This window comes from Galeopterus variegatus, unplaced genomic scaffold, assembly GCF_000696425.1.
Source record: "Galeopterus variegatus unplaced genomic scaffold, G_variegatus-3.0.2 Scaffold9524, whole genome shotgun sequence".
Classification (NCBI taxonomy): Eukaryota; Metazoa; Chordata; class Mammalia; order Dermoptera; family Cynocephalidae; genus Galeopterus; species Galeopterus variegatus.
In genome coordinates, this window is record NW_007735635.1 from 31312 (window position 1) to 37427 (window position 6116).

A 6116-nucleotide genomic window follows, 5' to 3' on the forward strand; every position below is an offset into this window, starting at 1 on the left:
TCTCCTTTCTGTCACAATCTCCAGAAGGAGAGAAAGCACAGGCATGTAGAGTCTGTGCAAATGGGAACATTCATAACACAATTTATCAAAAACTTTAGCCTAGTGACTAGGTATACTGACAATGAAAAATTTGAAGACCCGGTTATTTTGTATTTGAAATAATAAAATTAACTGGATTTTCTTTTTTAACTTTTTGTATCAATGTTAGTTATATGACAGCCTTGGCTATGATGGCATCTATGCCTATTTCTGAGCAATCACATTGTTCCAGAAAACCACTATTTACAAAGGTTTAGGCTGGGCAGGTGGCAATCTTTCTTTATGCGACTTGCTGCTTTCTCTCTGAGTCATAATCTTCCTCAGCCTGCAGTTGTAGGCAGTGATATAGTATAATGGTTAAAGACTAGGATGCTGCGTGACCCTAGGCAAGTTGCTTTCCTTCTCTGATTTGTACACTGGGGATGCTAATAACTGCATCCATGAGTTATGAGGCTCAAATGCCAGATAACTACTTAAAGCAGCCAGCACAATACCTGCACTAACTGTTCTGTAAATGGTACCTATAGAGCACTTGTGTGTCCTGCCTATTAGGAGTTTATCTGAACCCCTCACAGGGAGGGGTTGCATCAATCACAACAGACTGACATGAAACAAGAGCAACAGATACACAACAGACAGCATGTAGGTAAATACCTAAGATGTGTTAAGGAGGGAGTATAGGTGAGGAAGGAAGGCAGAGGACCGGGTTTCTGGGCCTGTTCTGTTACCAGCATCCTCTGTGACTTGGGCAAGTCAATTCGCTTCCCTGGGACTGAGTTCTTACCTATAAATGGTTTGGACCAGATGAACTCCTATGGCCTTTCCCCTCTATCATTCCCCAACTGTGTCTCTCATTTGGTTCTTCAGAACAAAGGAAAACTCAGGCTCGCACTCCTGGGGTCCCTGGGCATGGGCAGAATTTCACCTTGGCCAAGCAGAGGTTGAAATAGAGCAAACTGGCTCCTGTCCCCACCTTCTGGGCCAGTCCTAAAATACCCTTCTGTCTACTCACTGGGTTTCCCAAACTATAAAATGGAAATACAGACACTTCACTGTCAAGCCATGTGGGAGTAGTAAAAATTAGCTAGATTAGTATCTCTCTTTAAAAAAGAGTTTCGAAAAATACAAAAAAGCCCCTGGGACTTGGCCTGGAGAAGAAACCAAGGAACAAAAGGCATTAATCCATTTTGCAGCCCATGGGTGCTCAGGGAGAGGCAGGCAGCAGCTCCATCTGCATTGTGTGCCACTGGCTGGTTTCGCCTGTCAGAGTCTCAGGCTGATGTGGCATCCCTTCCACCCTGAAGATGACATCTATGACTTGCAGAAAATATGGGCTGAGCCCCAGTTCACTCCTCAGTGAAACGGGGGGAGAGGTAAACACACACACAAGAGAGCTCTGGGACATCAAATGAGAAAGAGAAAACATAATGTGGAAATCCACAGCCCCTTCATAGGGACACAATTTGTGGTTTCCAAGACCATTTAAAGTCTTGTTCTCATCTCCCTTGGTAGCTGTTTGGTTTCCATGGTGATGTCAGGACAACCACAACTCGCTACACTATGTGTCTGGAACGGAGTACAGGGCAGTGTGAGAATAACACAGAATCTGGGCAGGAGAGCAGACCTCAGTCAAGCCCGTGCCACCCACATCAGGCTGAAGAGTCTGATTGAGGATGGCCAATTGTGCCAACACCCCCAGGGTGCACCCTTCCTGCTGGACCCCAGAGCACCTGCAGTTCATGAGAGTATGCCAGTTTTCCTTTTCCAGAAAGCCTAAAAGTGGGACCTCCAGGAGCAGAAACTCACTTTAATATCATTCACCAACTAGCACGACTGAACATAAGGAAATCCCTGCCAAGATCCCAGCCGAGGAAATATACTAATAAAATGCACCCCTGGGCCGGCCCGGTGGCGCACTGCTATAGTGCGCCGCTTGGGAAGCGCGGTGGCGCTCCCGCCGAGGGTTCGGATCCCACATACAGACCGGCTGCTCACTGGCTGAGCGAGGTGCGGGGGCAACGCTGAGGGTTGCGATCCCGTTGCCGGTCCCGGTCCGGTACGGGCGCGACACTGAGGGTTGTGATCCGTTGCCGGACACACACACACAAAAAAAATGCACCCTGGGTTGCACATTTCCTGTGGCCCAGGGCCTGTGCTAAGCAGTTTGTAAATATCATCTCATTTCACCTACACAGTGACCCATGAAGTAATTACCACTACTGTCCCTGTGTTATAAATATAGAAACTGGGCTTCTTAAAGACCAGGTGACAGGCTCAGGGTCACATAGCTCATAAGTGGTAAAGCCAGATCCAACTCTTCTAAACCAGTCATTCTCAAAATGTGGCTCTGACCGTCACTTGGGAACTGGTTAGAAATGCAAATTATTAGACCCTCCTGATGACACTCTGGGTAAGGCCCAGCTGTCTGTTTTGACAAGCCCTGCTGTGTTTTGTCAGGTGATTCTGATGCATAATCAAGGGTGAGAACCACTGTAAGTCAAATGCTGGTTCCTATCACTTCCTACTCTACAGGTTCCTGAACTTTGCTACGTGTTAGAGTCTCCTTAGCATAATGTGCTCCAAGTTCATCCATGTTGTAGCAAATGGCAGGATCTCCTTCTTTAAGGCTGAATAATATTCCATCAGACGCATACAGCACATTTTCTTTATTCATTCATCTGTCGATGGACCTGTAGGTTTTTTTCCATGTCTTTGCTATTGTAAATAATGATGCAATGAATATGGGATTACAGATATTTCTTTGTGATCCTGATTTCAGATCATCTGGATATATACCCAGAAATGGGATTGCTGGATCATATAGTACTTCCATTTTCAATTTTCTGTGGAACCTTCACACTGTTTTTCATAGTGACTGTACCAATTCACATTCTCAGCAACACTATGCCAGGGCTCCCTTTTCCCCATATCCTCACCATCCCTCATCTTTTGTTTTCTCAGTAACAGCCGTTCTAACAGGTGTGAGGGGATATCTCATTGCAGTTTTGATCTGAATTTCCCTGATGATTAGTGATGTTGAGCACCTTTTCATATACCTGTTGGCCATTCGTATGTCTTCTTTGGAGAAATGACTATTCAGGTCTTTTTCTTTTTTTTTTTTTTTTTTAACTATTGAGATGTAGGAGTGCTAAATGAAATAAGCCAAACACAGAAAAACAAATACAACATAACCCCACTTATACTGGGAATCTAAAATAGTCAAACTAATAGAAGCAGAGAGTAGAATGGTGGTGACCAGCAGCTTGGAGCAGGGGAATTGGGAAGATGTAGATATCTACCAGAAATCTACGGCAGAGCAAAATGCCTCTAGTTCACAACACTATATTGTTATATACCAAAAAACCGAATACCTGAAAACAAGAGGGTAGCATTTATGTTAAATGTACTTACCACAAAAAAAGAGAGAGAGAAGGGGAAACTTTTAGAGATGGTGGTTAAGTTTATGACATCGTTTATGGTGATGGTTTCAAAGGCATATACTAATCTTCAAGCTTTTCCAGATGTATGCATTAAATGTGTACAGCTTTTTTATATGTCAATCATATCTCAATTAAAAAATTATAATAATAATTTTAAAAAGAATCTCCTGGGAAGTTTTAAAAATTCGAACACCCAGGTCATTCTGCATACCACTTAAGTCAGGATGTCCAGGGGTGGCAACCAGACTTCAGGGTTCTGTAAAGATCCACAGATGATTCCAACATGCATCAGTGTTTGGGGACCACATCTCTACCTAAAGGACCTTCTCAGATGAGGGCTCATCTCTGAGGTGCATCCACGGGAGCTCAGAGGCCAAGACATCTAATGGGTATTCTCTTTTCAGAATTGCATCCTGATCCCTATGCATATTAGCTATTTTGGATGGTCTCAGAATGTTCCCCAGCCCCTTTTCTCCTTCCCCAAATATTCAATTAACAAGTCCAGAATTTTGAGTAACAAACTTCTCTCTTTTTAAATAAAAGAAACATTAGTATTTGAAATAATGGTGTGGCACCAGCTTTCTAAAACCCACCCCAGGACATCACTCCTAATTACTTAGACTGCAAAGTTTGCAAGACCTCAAATCACTAAAAGTGAATACACACCATGAGTCAGGAGACCAGACGTGCAGAAAGATAAGCTGTGTCTGTAATTAAGAGTCCAGAGCAAGTTATAGCTCTTCATTTCTAACTTCATGGTGTCTCTTCCATGCAGTGCTCCCTCCCCTAACCCTGCAGCCCTGTGACAAGCTCTAGTCCCAGACCTCATCATCTTAGGCCTGGACTGTAGCAGTGTCCACCCAACAGGTCCTTCTGCCTCCAGTATCCAGATAAGTGTGCTCCCTCCCCTAACCCTGCAGCCCTGTGACAAGCTCTAGTCCCAGACCTCATCATCTCAGGCCTGGACTGTAGCAGTGTCCACCCAACAGGTCCTTCTGCCTCCAGTATCCAGATAAGTGAAAGACCATGAGCCAGGAACACAAAAATGCCCAAACCTGTTCTCAAATAAAGGGACCCAAAGCTCACCCTGAATAGAGGTTGTAGGAAGTTTAGGCTGGACCAGGAAGGGAGGGAGGACAACCTGAGACAATTTCCAGAAGAGAAACCAAAACACAAAGATAAGCAGAAAACCCAAAGGGGCAGCACTCCAAATTGATTTGGTAGAGAAACAGATTCCAGGAGCAGTGCAAGAAGATAGAAACTGGATGCCAGACATGGAGTGGGGGAAGGAATCAGGACCCAGCTGAATGTCTTGAGCTGCTCTTCACAGGGTGTGTGAGGCCTTGGCCATAGCCCAGAGTAGGGAGGAAAGGATAGAGAGTTGTATCCTGACCCAGACACTGCCAACCCACTCCCATCCTAACGGTAGGATCAATGCACCAAAATCTCAAGTGGAGTATCTCTCCCAAGACTCAAACTTTCAGTAGCCCCCAGTTGTTTTCAGGTTAAAGGTTCAAATTGCTCAGAAAAGTAGGCAAAGCCTTCCTCAGTGGGTTCTCAGCAGAGGTCCCCAGACTCACGTCTCATGTTGTCTCATGATGCATGTTGGGGACTAGCTGCCCAGACTCTTCGTTGTTGTCCAGACACTTGCTCCTGTTTTCTAGCTTCCTGGCCTTAGTCCCTGTCATTGCTCAGCTTGGAATGTTTCTCCAGTTCTTCCTCGCCTGTGGAAATACTGCACACTTTTAAAGAGGCCCAGCTCACATGCCACCCCAGGTTTCTTTGATCTCCCCAGAGAAAATGATTTCTTCCATGCTCTGAGCTCACACAGCATATTGATTGACACACAGCATATCTTTGATTGACCTTTACTTCATTTGTTTCTATATTAGAAATATAGGTAATATGTAAAGAACGCCATGTGGTTCTATATTTTCCTGTCTGTACATGCCAAATTGAAGTTCCCTGAAGGTAGAAATGATCTCTTCATTCATCTTTGTATCTTTCCCTCCTATGCACAGAAAGAGAAAGAGGAAGAAATCATATCATAATGCTTTGCAAATAGTAAGTACTTAAAAAATGTTGATACATAGAATTTTCCTGTGGGAAGGAGTATTATTTTATTCTTTTCAATTCAGAGTTGCTGGGTCTTTCTCTGTACCAAATATATACTAGGAACAGTGCTGGGTTCTTTTACATATATTTCACACCCACTTCACATACATTATTTTATTTGGTGCTCCTAGAAGTTATAACAAGTAGTTCTTGGCTTTATTTTATAGATAAAGAAGTTAACAGAGAGGTAAAGATAATTCCCCAAGATCACACAGCTTGTGAGTATTGGAACCAGAAAGTTATAGCAAAGCCTGATGCTGGAGAAGCCTCAGGTGAACAGCTTTTAGCTGATGCCAGAATGGAAGGGTTCTTCCCATCATGACTATATCACTTAGTCCTATTCTTTATAGTAGACCTGCTTGGCCTTAATATCTGTGTCCACCCCACCCCCCCACCCCCCCAAAAAAAACTCGTATGCTAAAATCCTAACCAAGGTGATGGTATTAGAAAGTAGGGCTTGGGCCGGCCCGGTGGCGCACTGGATAGTGCGCCGCTTGGGAAGCGCGGCGGCGCTCCCGCCCG